Below are 15,536 nucleotides of genomic sequence, written 5' to 3'. Positions count from 1 at the left end.
AGATTCATTCATTCCTTCACCCTGTTCTTATTCTTTAAATCAGAGCGAAGCCGCTTTACCTTAAGGGGAGGGGAAGGAGCTCTGCTGACCCTTCTTCGATCGGAATACGAATGAGATCAAAAAGGCCATCATTGGAGCAAACAATGCAATAGCTTCAGTTAGAGCAAAGCCCAAAATGGCATAACCAAATGATTGTTTAGCCAATGAGGGATTTCGCGCCAGCCTGTCGATCTCACTCTGTCTTTCTTCGCTACTTTCTTTACATGCATTGGACTGCTTTACCTTGTTTACAGTTAAATCCGGAAAGAATAGAAAAGAAAAGAAAGAGACCCATCCACCCCGTAAGGAAAGGAAAGGACAGGACAGGAGCAAAGAAAGACCAAGACAGAGTGAAAGAGCTGTTTTCAACAAAGAAGGAGCGGAGCCCACGACTTCTCGCTTTTCATGAATGTCTCTCCCCCTCCCCGCTTATGTGAGTTTGACCCACCTTTGACTCTGCTTGCTTCTGACTCCCTATGAGCCGTTTGACGTGTTGTAGTATCAACTGTCATAGGACCTTAACTTACACGACCTTGACTATCAACTACGCTACGGATTGGTTGACCTGTAAGAAAGACTCCAGAGTTTACGAACTGAGACGGATTGAGAACAAGGTAAGTGACGAACCTCCGTTTGTAAAGACCAGTTAGTGGTTTTGGCGAATCAATGAGAGTGAACTGTCAGTAAATCCTCAAGATGAATGAGAAGTTCAGGAGCCCATGAGACCAGACACCGATAGGGAGAGGAGCAAAGTTTCTGCATCATGATCCATCTATAATATAGGTATTGGTACTTTACTTCACTTCTACTCTATCTACTGCTAAACTCCAATAAATTTCGAAATTTTAATTTAATTGTTATTCACATAACTTTTTATTATTATTATTTATTATATTTATAATAAATTTTGAATTTATCATTTGACCCTTGATTTTTATTATTTTTATATTATATTATTATTATATTTAAAAAATTAAATAAATGAATCTAAAAATTTTCCTGTTTATTTATTTTTAATCTCCCCCTTCCATTACTCCTAACACAATCCAATGATCAATATTAATTCCTACTTTTTGCCACTCTTCTTCTCTATATTAACTCATCAACTTGCCAATATTACAACTTCCATAAAATCTCCTATCCTTTTTGTTCAAAGTCTCCATTGTTTGTTGCTCTCTCCAAGCTTCCAATTTTATTTTTATTCATCTTATTCTTGAGAGAGATTTTTTATTGTATTGTGAGAAAATAGTTGTGAGTGCTTCAAATTGTAAATTTTATTGTATTGTGAGAAAATAGTTGTGAGTGCTCCAAATTGTAAATCTACTCTTTGACAGAGTTGTGGTGTGTTACTGCCAAATTCAAATACTTGTACCAGTATGATCCTGCGCCATGGAAAGAATTGAGTTTGCTCTTGAACTCGTAAAAAGAGCGGTGTAGTGGTTTGGCTCTGATCCGTGGAAAGAGTCGAGAAAGTTGTTTATTCAAATTCCCAAGAGGCGCTTGGGGAGTGGAGTAGGTCGAGTTTGACCGAACCACTGTAAAATTACGGTGTCATATTTTCTAACTCTTTCCTATTTAATTTCAAAATCATTATTGTGATTTATTGCATGTTTTAGTTTATTATTGTTTTGACTTCAATTATTTTGTTCAAGTAATTATATCTATTACGCATTTGTAAAAAATTTCATAATTAGAAAAACTAATCACGTTTAAATACTTTTATCATTAAAACCCTATTCACCCCTCTAGGGCTGCCATACCGATCCAACATTTACATCCCTTGAAAACGATTTTCTCTCCAAACTTTTCTCTCGAAACATTAGGGTTGTTATTTCGGAAAAAGGATTCGAGTGGAAGTAAGATATAGACGTCAAGATCATCGTGCTTATGTCGAAGACACTGTGTGACCGGCAGAGACAAGAAGTTGCGTCGGGGGTCGTCGGTGACAGAAAGGCGTCGGAATAGGTGAAGGTGTCGCGCGTCGTCGAAATTGGGGCTGCGAGAGAAACGAAGAAGGCTGCATCGTCATCATCGGTACGTCGTTAGAATCGAAATAGGACAGCCGCATCGTTGATGGCGCCACGACGAGTTAGGGTTTCGCATGGTTGCGGGTTAGGAAGACGACGAAGCAGGACGGGTAACTCGCCTCACGCTCAGCCTCCAGTTCGGCCCAAACAGTAACAGGTCGTGTTTCCATCGACGGCCCAACTCCACAGACGCACGTCCAAAGAATTGGCAGCTCCGCGCGCGTACTCTCGGCTCCACACGTATACGTCGACTCGGCTCGGCGGCTTAGTTAGTCGGTTCGGCTTATCGGCTCGATATCACTATAATATATCGATTTCAAGGTTTTTAGCCCTATCGAAGCCATTTCTGCCTTATTTTGATCATCTGCGATCAGTATGGTTCCTAACTGTCAAAGACAGATTCTGCTAGGAGTTTATTTTGATAAATAGCATGAGATTTAGCTAGGGTATGTTATGAAAGGTTCCTAAATTTTTATGTGGTTATTATAGGACGTAATTAACCGTTGGAATTAGCTTGTTGTGAGTGACTTCGGCGAAGGCCATCGAGGTAAGTGACCTTACTGTTGGAGTTAGCTTACTACGTGTTGTATTATGGTGCATGCCTTGTGGCCCCTGCATGCACCATATTTAATGTGATGACTATATGTTGTATGGATTATGTGACGGTTTATGCTATGAAAAGTTATGGATGATGTTGATGGTTGATTGTTTATGCTATGAAAAGATGGTTGATCTGCTAGTATTATATGTCATGAAAAATGTTGATCGATGCCATGGATACACGTAGTATTATCGAGTCATGTCATGAGATGCTTATGCAACTGAAAATGTATTTTCATGTTATGTAATATGTCATGTAATGTAAGTCATGTGAGATGCCATGTGCGCGTACATGGGCCGTGTGTGAAGGAGTACCCCACATCCAACCCTACTCAGAATAGAAAATTAGGGGCATTACAGTCCAATCTAAGCCACCTCATTAGTACTACATCGTAAACCTACTAATCTAGGTATGTATCATGACACCCCACCAATGAAGATGAGGTATTGGTCTCATGGTATACTAGAATGGACATGAGAGTGGTCTTGACTCTCGTGATATAGTTTGTAAGTTTTCAATAAAGTTATTATGGATGTTTATTCAGTAAAGATTGTTATTGAATAAAGTGAATTTTACCATCATTAATCTAAATCCAATAAACTAAGAACACTTTGACTATAGTATGATTACTTGAACTATATGTAGAGACATAAGAGTGGATCAAGTTCAAGTATATAGTCAAAATGATTTATAGTACAGGAATAAGGCTGAGTACCTTATTCTGGGGATACTATGGATCCGGCCCACTTTTGTATATGATATAAACAATGTGATCACTAAATTGTACATGTGGAGACATGTGAGTGAGGGCGTCCTATGCAATGAGTATTGCATAAGATCGGACCATGAAGAAAATCACTCTCACTTTATAATGTCGTTTACTGCTGAGACTGATTTTCTTTTCATTCGATGACCTAGGTAACTCGATCTTAATCCTGAGCTAACCATGAACTCCTATTTATTCGGAATTATCCTTAGATTTGCATGGGTGAGAGTGGCTCGAGTTGTCGACTCAATAGGCCTCCCATTTCAGGGGTAAGACTGGGGATGTGGGGTGCAAGATGGAATTCACTCCTACCCACTTTTAGGGATAGAAGAGAGGTAGTTCCCTTAAGTACTGACTCCATATCTTGAACAAGGGGCCCCACCCTCTCATTGGCCTGAGAGGGATACGGTTTACTGGTTGGACCACAAACCTGTTGTTCATTAGAGAATTAGTGGTTAACTCAAATTTGCATGCTTGCCACATAATCCTACACATTTGAGTGGAATTTTGAGTGTCAAAATTTGGTGATCTCAAATTTGCATGAACATGCAAATACGACTCTATAAATAGAGTGATCAATGTATATGGAACTTCTTCTTTGGAAAAACCTTGAGAAAAACTCTCACAAACTCTCTCTTCATATATACTAGATCCCTTCCAAGTTTAGTCACTCACCGGATTCCACAATCCCGTTCTAAGGCCGGAGAATAGTAGAGAAGACACTAGTGGTAGTTCGAAACCGGTTCGTGAGGAAAAAGGAATTTGAACTACAAAAGGTTAGTACTTAAACTCCTTGAGTTTTAATACTTATGAACATACTAGTTATTTACTATAATTGATGTTCTAAGAGTGCCTAAGATTCAAATTGCTTCCACATGTGTTATATTAACACCATCATATAGAATGACTCCACCTGAGTTAGCGGAGCTACGAAAGCAGCTGGATGAACTACTTACTACCGGGTTCATCGGACTGCAAAAGCCCCCTACGGGCCCTAGTGCTATTTCAGAAGAAGAAGGATGGTAGTCTTCGCCTATTCATAGACTACCGCGCCCTAAACAAAATCACTATCAGAAATAAGTACCCTCTACCCATCATCACCGACTTGTTCGATCGACTACATGGCGCTAAGTACTTCTCGAAACTCGACCTAAGGTCGGGATATTATCAAGTTTGGATTGCCGAGGGAGATGTACCCAAAACAACTTGCGTCACTAAATATGGGGCCTTTGCCTTTTGGGTTGACAAATTCCCCTTCCACATTCTGCACCTTGATGAACCAAGTCTTCCACGAGTATCTCGATAAATTCGTGGTAGTCTATTTGGACGACATAGTGATCTACAGCTCCACCATGGAAGAGCATGAACACCACTTGTAGTTAGTTTTCGAAAAGCTGAGAGAACACCAACTATATGTGAAGAGGGAAAAATGCGCATTTGTGCAACAGCGAATCAACTTCTTTGTGTTAGGATCGCACAACAACGCACACGCTCGATCTAGATGATCACAAAGAGAAGGATAGAGAGAATTGCAAGGAGAACTCTGGCTAAAAGGATTTTTTTATTGATGACTTCAGGCATGTACAACAAGAGAGTACAGAGAATAGAAAAGTACATTTAAGAGCTTTACTGGACGGGATATATATATGGTTCAGTCTACTAAATATAGCTTTACCAGATTTAACCATCTACTATATATAGCTATGTACCATATATAGCTTTACCGGATATAGCCATTGACCAAGCTATAAATACAGGGAGCAGACTCCATAACTCAACAATTCTCCCACTTGGAGACTGATCCTACACCATACCAATTAGGGCTTTGCATAGCTTTAATTTTCCAACATCAACACATTTTGTCAACATGTCTGCTGGATTCTTTGCACCCTCTATCTTCTCCAAACACATATCGCCTTCTTCCACTAACCTGCGAGTGAAATGGTACCGTCTTCTAATGTGTTTTGTTCTCGAATGATAGACTGGGTTTTTCACCAACTGTATGGCACTCTGACTATCTGTATAAAGGATCTTCTTGCACTGCTTTCGGCCTAATTCTTCTAGATAGTCTGTCATCCATATCATCTCCTTTCCAGCTTCAGCTATGGCCACGTACTCAGCTTCAGTAGATGAAAGAGCAACGCATTTCTGAAGCTTAGACATCCAACTCACTGCTGTTCCATCTATAGTGTAGATATACCCAGATGTGCTCTTGCTGGAGTCTACATCTCCACTCAGATCAGCATCCACAAAACCTTGCAGAACTAATTTGCCATTGCCATAACAAAGTGTAGTATTGGATGTACCTCTCAGATATCTCAAAAGCCACTTCACAGCTTCCCAATGTTCCTTCCCTGGATTTGCCATGTACTTGCTAACAACTCCCACTGCATGTGTTATGTCAGGTCTAGTGCAGACCATAGCATACATCAAACTCCCAACTGCAGAAGCGTACGGAACTGATGCCATGTGCTCACGTTCCTCAACTGTCTTGGGAGATTGCCCCTTTGACAATTTAATATGATTTGCCAAGGGGGTAGTCCTGGGTTTAGCGTTATTCATCTTGAATTTGGACAACACCTTCTCAATGTACTGCTCTTGGGATAGATTTAATGTGCCAGCAGATCTATCTCGAGAAATCCTCATCCCAAGGATCTGCTTCGCTGCACCTAAATCTTTCATCTCAAATACTAAAGACAAGCTTGCCTTCAGGTGGTTTATCTCCCTCATACTTGATCCAGCAATTAGTATATCATCCACATACAGGAGTAGAAACACATAAGAATCAGTGTATTTCTTGAGGTAGCAACACTGATCCTTTTCACTTCTGTGGAAACCACTCTTGCTCATGAAGGAGTCAAACTTCTTGTACCATTGTCTCGGTGCTTGTTTCAGTCCATACAAGCTCTTATTGAGCTTACACACCATGTGCTCCTTGCTTGGAGCTACAAATCCTTCGGGTTGTTGCATATAGATCTCCTCATCTAGATCTCCATGTAAAAATGCCGTTTTTACATCCATTTGCTCAAGGTGCAAATTCTCCGATGCAACAATACTCAGTAGAATTCGGATAGTAGTTAATTTCACAACTGGAGAAAAGATCTCAGCATAATCAATGCCTTTTCTTTGTGAATATCCTTTAACTACTAACCGAGCCTTAAACCTCCTTCTGCCATCTGGTTCAACCTTGATTTTGATCACCCATTTGTTCAACAGAGCTCTCTTTCCTGTAGGCAACTCAGTCAGCACCCACGTATTATTCCTTTCAAGTGAGCTCATCTCATCATCCATGGCTTGCTTCCACTTAGTTGAATCTTCCACTTGTAGGGCCTCATCAAAGGACTCTGGTTCTCCTTCGTCAGTCAGCAACAGATAGTGTAATGAGGTTGAATATCTGTCTGGTGCTCTGGTAGTTCTGGATGATCTTCTCAACACCTGTTCAGGTGCAACTTGCTCCACGTCTGGTTCTTCAGCAATAGGATCAGCCACGTCTGGTTCTTCAGCAATAGGATCAGGAGTTTCTTGAGCTTCTGTTGTACCATCACTGTGTGAATTTTCTTGACACTCAAATTCAACTCCCACTTGCTTCGTAGTCTCAGAGTTTATCTTCTCTCTGTCCTTGTACATGACATTTTCATCAAAGGTCACATCACAGTGTCTTAGGATCTTCATATTTTTCTCATCCCAAAACCTATACCCGAACATGTCAGAGCCATGCCCTAAACTTAACCATGCCAATAAAATCCTCAAATATCGAACAAAGAATGGCGAGCCTCGAAGGTGTAGTCAAAAGTGACTAAAGTGTCGAACAAATGGTGTACTTTGTTCGAGGGCTCCAGAGAAAGGAGTCGAGCCTCAATTAAGGGGAGGCTATTCGAGAGCTCCATAAGCCTCAGGGGAGGCTTATAGTGTGCTTTGTTCGAGGGGAGGATTGTTGAGGATTATTGGGATTGGGAGTGTCCCACATTGTTGAGGATTTTCTGGTACAGATAATCTTCAATCTGCATCTTCCAGAAACCGAAATCGGATCCATCGAACTTCTCAATTTCAATCTTTGAACTTTCCATCTTCACAGATCGTGGTGAATTTTGCCTTGCTCTGATACCAGTTGTTAGGATCGCACAACAACGCACACGCTCGATCTAGATGATCACAAAGAGAAGGATAGAGAGAATTGCAAGGAGAACTCTGGCTAAAAGGATTTTTTTATTGATGACTTCAGGCATGTACAACAAGAGAGTACAGAGAATAGAAAAGTACATTTAAGAGCTTTACTGGACGGGATATATATATGGTTCAGTCTACTAAATATAGCTTTACCAGATTTAACCATCTACTATATATAGCTATGTACCTTATATAGCTTTACCGGATATAGCCATTGACCAAGCTATAAATACAGGGAGCAGACTCCATAACTCAACACTTTGGACACGTAATAGAAGTAGGCAAGGTAGGTATGGAAGAGGAAAAAGTCAAAGCCATCAAGGAGTGGAAGACCCCCTCCTTAGTGACAGAAGTGCGCTCCTTCCTTGGAGTGGCAAATTACTACAGGCGATTCGTTGAAGGATTCTCGAAGCGCGCAAAGCCCTTGACCGAACTATTAAAGAAGGGAAACAAGTAGGAATGGACTTCACGTTGTCAAGAAGCCTTTGACAACCTTAAGAATGCCATGATCAAAGGGCCAATTTTGGGGATTGCCAATGTGACGAAACCTTTCGAAGTCGAGACGGATGCCTCAGACTTCGCCATAGGGTGTATCCTACTGCAAGAGGGACACCCCATTGCAAACGAGAGTCGGAAGCTAAACTTGGCAGAAAGAAGGTACGCATCATCCGAGAAAGAAATGCTGGCAGTGGTCCACTACTTACGATCTTGGAGACAGTACCTCCTCGGAGCCAAGTTTTTAGTCAAGACAGACAACAGTTCCATATGTCACTTCTTTGATCAACCCAAGTTATCGTTGAAACAAGCACGTTGGCAAGAACGAGTGGCCAAATTTGACTTCCAATTTGAACACAGGCAAGGTAAGGCAAACCAAGCTGCAGACGTCCTAAGTCGGAAGAGCGAACATGCGCCCCTGTGCATGTTAGCTCATTTACAACCAAGTAAGTTGAGCGGAACGATACGAGAAAGTATCGCAGGAACACCTAGCCAAAGACCTTGCCGTTCAGGCCATCATGCAGCTAGCTAGAGAGGGGAAGACTCGCCAGTTTTGGGTCGAAGACAATTTACTCTTCACCAAAGGAAATTGTCTTTACGTCCCCTGTTCGGGGAACTTGAGGAGACTCCTACTAAAAGAATATCACGACACACCATGGGTGGGCCACAATGGATGGCAGAGAACCTATGCCCTCTTAAAAAGGGAGTACTATTGGCCGAACCTCCGCGACGATGCAATACAGTTCACAAAGACCTGTCTTATCTACCAACAAGACAAGGTTGAACGAAACAAAATTGTGGGACTACTAGAACCTCTACCGGTCCCATCTCGACCGTGGAAAAGTGTTTCTCTGGATTTCATTACACACCTCCCCAAGGTAGGAGAAACTGAGTCCATCTTGGTCATCATTGACAGATTCTCCAAATATGCCACATTTATCCCAACCCGCAAGTCATGCTCAGCTAAAGCGACCGAACAATTATTTTTTCGACATGTAGTCAAGTTGTGGGGCATTCCCGCCAACATTGTCAGCGATCGCGATTCGAGATTCACAGGGACCTTCTGGACTGAATTGTTCAAGCTATTGGGGTTGAGCCTAAACGTCTCTTCGAGTTATCACCCCCAAACCGACGGACAGACCGAAATGTTCAACAGTATGTTTGAGAAGTTCTTATGTCACTTTATCGATGCGCGACAGAAGAATTGGGTACATATGCTTGATGTCGCTCAGTTTAGCTTCAATTGCCAACAAAGCTCGTCGACAGGAAAATCCCCTTTTGAAATAGTATGCGGTAGACAACCACTCATGCCCCATGTTATTGACCACCCCTATGCTGGGAGAAGCCCTCAAGCGTACAACTTCACCAAAGAGTGGAAGAAAACCTTCGAAATAGCACAAGCGTACTTGAAGAAAGCCTCCCGAAGAATAAAGAAGTGGGCAGACCGCAAATGACGAGCATTAGAGTTTCAAGCTGGTGACCAAGTTATGATCAAGCTGAGATTAGAACAACTCAGATTTCGGGGGAATCGGGACCAGCGACTAGTGCGAAAATATTAGGGACCAATTGAAGTCATTGAGAAAGTCGGAAGAACTTCATATCATCTCCAACTACCTACATGGATGAGAATTCATCCTGTCATCCATGTCAGTAACCTCAAACCATACCATCCAGACGACGACGACCAGCAACGCAACCAAGTGACACGACCATTAGTGACAATGAAGGACTCGAGTATGAAAGAAGTAGAAGAGATTTTGGCCGAGCGAACCCGTCACATTGGCAAACCTAAGCGCAACTTACAAGAGTTTTTAGTCAAGTGGAAAGAACTTCTAGAATAAGAAATCAGCTGGGAACGTGCTGACGACCTGAAGACAGCCACACCTCAGATTGTAGAGTTCGAAGAAATTAGACGGTTGACAGGGAAGTCAACCAATTAAGTGGGGGAGGATGTCACGGTCATGCTTGTCCAAGGCATGTTGCCCATGGCCGCATGCCCATGACTCGCCGAAACCTTTTCCTTGTACTACTTTTTTGCTTTGTTTTACCGCTTTCATGTTGTATTATTTCTTTTTTGTTTTCTTCAAGAGTATGACGTTTCGGCGATGTCATGGCTATGCTTGGTAGACATGAAATGCCTCAAAATGTACTATAGGGGGATACGACGAGTTGTCAATTGCTCATAGTTAAATGCATTGAGTCGTTTGTTGTTGCCTTTTTGCTTAGATTCCCATATAACAAAAATTTCAATTTCTCTCTTGCTTTCAAAACTCTCTTTCTAAAACCTCTCTCTCTCGCTTTCTAAAATCTTCTCTTGAAATCAAGACCTAAGGGTTGTATTCACGTTGCTCGACTGTAGGCAACGTAACTCGAAGTAAGCTTGACCCACTCAGTGTTGAGAGTGGGTGTCGTACAATCGCCAAATCCAGTGCCTAGAAACCGCGATTGTGACACAGTGCATCCAAAGTAAAAATAGTTACAGAGTTCGATGATGTGTTATTTAGAGGAGCTACCATGGCTTCCTCCAATTAGTGAATTCATCTCCCGAATAGATCTTGATTCCGAAACAATCTTGATCTCCAAAACATCTTATAGGATGGCTCTAGGAGAACTAAAGAAAAGCTCAAGGAACAACTACATTGCTTGATAAAGGCTTCATAAGGCCTAGTGTTTCACCTTATGGAGAAATAACTTATGCACGAGCAACCTTATGGAGAAATAACTTATGCACGAGCATTTTGGTCATTTTTCTCCGGTCCTAGGTTTAAGCCCTAAATATACTCTTACGTTCTTAAAAATTGATATAGGTCATGATTATGTGTTAAGGCAATCTATTAAAATTTCATGAGCAACATAGGTTATTTACTAAGTTAATTTAAAGTTTTAAGTTTCTCGGGCAAAGGTTTAAGTCTTGAACTCTTTGTTCTTTGCCTAATTCTTCATTTTTTCTCTTTACTTATCTTAAGATTTCTGTTCAAGCGATTTCTACAAATAAAACTTAAGAAAAATTCAAAGTGGTTACTTACTTGTTTGGGGAAAAAATCAAACCCGAAAATTAACACCCATAAAACATACTTCTACTAAGTACTCAATTCAATTTTAGTACTTAACTCATTATTCTTAGCCTAAATCTTCTTTTCTCATAAACAAAACTTGAGAAATGCTTAAATTAAAAGAGGTCCCATCGAGATTTGAACCGAAGTTATTGGACTCAAAGTCCAATGTCTTAACCACTAGACCATGAGACCACAAATGTTGATACAATTATGATACACTTTATTTCTCATCTATAGATTTTTTTTTTTTTTATTTTACTAATTTTTTGTCTTCAATTAAAAATCTAAAGTAATAATTCTATCATTTTAGACTTTTGCACTTTTGGGAATGAAATGAATGTGTAAATTAAATGGTGTATTTTAAAAGAATAGAGGGACAACACGAGCAGTGTATCGACTAATATTTCTCGACCACAATATGTGCATGCCTTAACACAATCACTCTTATCTTTTACCATCTCTATTCAATATTCTTTTTCAAACCAATTTAGTTTTTGCCAACACGAGAGTGATTATTTATTTATGGTGCAAAAATGGCAGTAGTTGATTTTTTTCTTATGTACCACTCATACTAATTTTTAATAGTGAGAAATGTGGTGGAGTATCAAGATGAAGACCTTGCTTAGATCGCTAGAGTTATCGGACTTGGTAGAGTATGGGCTTGTTGAAGTATTAGAACCCACAATAGAAGAAACGAAAAGATTAAGAGAAACTAAGAAAAAGGATGTCAAGACTTTGTTCATTATTTACCAAGCAATTCATGAAACTATCTTTTCACGAATTGTAGTGAACATGGTTAATTCTGCAGAAAAAGTTTCAAGGAGATTCAAAGGTCAAAACAATGAAATTTTGCAACCTCTAAGACATGATTTTGAAATTTTGCTCATGAAAAATGGTGAATCAATAGCTGATTTTTGTCAAGAGTAATGACAATAGTCAGGCAGAGTGCCTATGGAGAAAATTTCAGATGAAACAATTGTTGTAAGGTGTTGAGAAGCTTAAATCCAAAAAGATGTTGAGAAGCTTAAATCCAAAGTTGACTAGGTGGTGGCTGCTATAGAAGAAGCTTAAGATCTATTAATACTATCTATTGATAAACGGATGGGCTCGCTTAAAGCTCATGAGTCAAGAATCAATAGAATCTGTTGATAAACTGATGGACTTGCTTCAAGCTCATGAGTCAAGAATCAATAGATCAATCGATCACAGCAACTATTGTGGTTGTGGTAACAGGGGTAGAGGGAGAAAGGATGGACAAAGAAAGTTTAATGATATAATGAATGTCATTCAATATTATGATTGCAGAAGGTATGGACATATAAAAGCTGATTGTTGGTATAAAGATCAACAAATGAATTTTGTGGCAGAAAATGAAGAAGAAGAAGAAAATAAATATTTTTTAAGGCTTGTATTGACATTAACCCAAAAGAGGTGATTTATGGTTTGTTGATTGCGGATACTCGAATACTAAGGTAAAATTGTTAGATACTGTTTAATTTATTCATGCTTTAGGGTATAATTTATTGAGTGTTGACAAATTGATACTAGAGGACCTTCTATTCTATTTGATGATAGCACATGCGTCGTTACAAATAAAAAATTATGTCATAAAGTTCAAATTGTCATGATTTCAAATAAGATGTTTCCATTGATGTTTCTAACTTGGGGGATTTTGCTCTTGCTGCTAGCACAAAAGATGACTCGACGTTATGGCATTTGGAATATGGGCATCTTCATATGAAGGACCTAAAATACTCTAGGATAAACAAAGGTATGGTTTTCGGATTACCAAGAAGTGTTTTCATGTTGGAAAAGCTAAAAGAGTTTCAATTGTTTAGAATTGATTTATGTGAGTCAATGCAAACTAAATTCTTGGGTGGAAGTATATAATTTTTACTATTTATTGATGACTATAGTTGCATGTGTTGGTTCGAAGTTCTAGAATTTTAAAGCTATAGTGGATAACCAGAGTGGCTACCACATTAAAGTTTATATCTAAATAATTCAATCTCCTTTGTGAAGAAAAAAGCATCCAAAGGGAGTTATAGCTCCTTACACTCCAAAACAAAATGGAATCGTCGAAAAAAAAAAAATCGAACTGTTATGGAGATGACAAGAAGTATGTTACAAGAAATAAGACTTTCAAACTAATTTTGGGCAAGAGCGGTAAAATCATATATCTATCTGTTAAATCTATCACGGCTGTCATGATTTGGTTGGAGAGTTCCTAGACCTTATTAGCCCATATTTCTTTCAATAAACTTCTTCTTTCCCTTTCCTAAATGATAAAGGAAAGATCCTCGAGGGACACATTTGCATGTGTCCAATTTCCAAGTCAAGGCTCTTTCTTTTCTTTCGACAACACGTCATAGACTTCTTCAGACCTCGACTTCCTCATGAAAAACCTTCATCTCAATATCACAAAACTAAAGGATTGGTTAATTAAAATTGAGGACGGTAGCGAAGGAATTTGAAATTCCTTAAAACTTACCTTATTCTAAAAAAAAACTCTTCAATTACCCTCGTTCGAGAACTTATTAGGATTCGTTGCCTTTTTGAGAATTACTCGACACTCAGAAAATGATTGGATAGGTGGGAAAATTGAATTTTTACACTTTCCTCTTTAGACGTTAATGATGGGTGAGATTGGGGGAATAAGATTTAGGCATTCTTGGCTGACGATTTTTTAATGAAAGTTGTGGACAATTCTCTTAGAACGTTTAGGAACTAGTTTGGAATCAAATGGGACTACAACTCTCAAATTTGAAAGAAACTTAAGAATAAAACACCCAAAAATTTAGATCTCAATACTCACGGGTGCCTAAATTTGAATTTGAAAACTCTGAAATGTCCTAAGGAAAAAGTTCTCTAGAGTTTTCAAATTAGGTAGCGACTAGTATTTTAGTGGCAAAAAATAGGTCCCACCGAGATTTGAACTCGGGTTATTGGATTCAGAGTCCAATGTCCTAACCACTAGACCATGGGACAACAAATGTTCACACCATTATGGTACAATTTATTTCGTATCTTTATTTCTTTTATTTTACTTGAATAATTTGTGTAATATTATAGATGGTAAAAAAAATCAACGGTCACCCCTAAACTTATTCTATCACTATAACATTTGCACTTTTGAGAATAAAAAGTCTACGTAAATTAAATGGTATTTTTAAAAATAATAGAGGGACAATCCTTAAATAGTGTATTGACCATAATATTTGCATGCCTTGAAATTATAATTGTGGAGGACAAGGCAAGTGGATACAATTAAGGATTTAGCATTGAATACTGAATGAATTTTCTCTCTACCACTACAAAAAGAGGTACTAAATAGATGCAATGAGGTAAGAGACCGTTCCTAGCAACTACAAAATTTTGGTATAAAAAGGAGATATTGCCAAGTTCTGCTCATAGCCTCAACAATAGGAACTCTCCCTTCAAAGTTTTGACAATTCTTTTTAGTAGTTAATTTGTTAATGGTCTAGGATTTCCAAAAGTTTTGGTTTTTAGTTACTATATAAACCTATGTATATATATTGGAATTTATAACTCTTTTTGGTATGGACTAAAACAATAATAAAGCATTTGGAGCTTTAATCTCATTCTATCTTCGATCTTCTAAAGTTAAGATGTGATTTTGAAACTTTGCACATGAGAATGGTGAATCAATTGCAGATTTTTGTTGTCAACATCAATGGCAATAGTCAATCAAATGTGTGCCTTTGGTGATAAAATTTTAGATGAAACAATTGTTGCAAAGGTGTTGAGAAGTTTAATTCTAGAGTTTGACAAGGTGGTGGCCACTGGCTGCTGTAGAAGAAGCTAAAGATTTATCAATACTCTCTGTTGATATATCGATGAGCCCACTTCAAGTTCATGAGTCAAGAATCAATAGATCAACCGAAAGAAATGAAGAAAAAACATTTCAGGTGGAGGAGGCAGACAACAAACAAGGAGAAAATGAATTTAGTAAGTATAGGTCGTGGAAGAGGAGGATTTCGCAGTAGCCATGATGGTCGTGGTAACCAGTGTAGAGGGAGAAATGATGGACAAAGGCACTTCAATGAGCAAAGTAACATAAGGAACGACATTCAATGTTACAATTGTAGAAGGTATGGATATATAAAAGTTAATTGTTGTTATAAAGATCAAGAAATGAATTTTGCATCAGAAAATGAAGAAGAAGAAAAAGAAAAGTTTTTTATGGCTTGTATTGATATTAACCCAACAAAAAGTGATTTATGGTTTGTTGATAGCGGATGCTCGAACTATATAACAAACATCAAATCTTTATTCTAGGAGCTTGATCAAACGAAAAGAATTAAGGTGCAATTTGGCAATACAAGAGTGATGCAAGTTGAAGGATAAGGCATAGTAAACGTTGA

General features: G+C 38.9%; 1 non-coding gene across 1 annotated transcript; it reads right to left on the bottom strand.

Moving 5' to 3' along the window:
- Window positions 1–14,067: 14,067 nt before the first annotated feature.
- TRNAQ-CUG (transfer RNA glutamine (anticodon CUG)) lies at window positions 14,068–14,139 on the bottom strand. Its single transcript has one exon. It is a non-coding gene; the product is annotated as a tRNA-Gln (tRNA).
- Window positions 14,140–15,536: the final 1,397 nt, after the last annotated feature.

The sequence above is a fragment of the Cucurbita pepo genome, chromosome 11 (assembly GCF_057944985.1).
Source record: "Cucurbita pepo subsp. pepo isolate OVF chromosome 11, ASM5794498v1, whole genome shotgun sequence".
Classification (NCBI taxonomy): Eukaryota; Viridiplantae; Streptophyta; class Magnoliopsida; order Cucurbitales; family Cucurbitaceae; genus Cucurbita; species Cucurbita pepo.
Note: the sequence above shows the minus strand (reverse complement) of the source record. Positions and strands in the feature narration are given on the sequence as shown.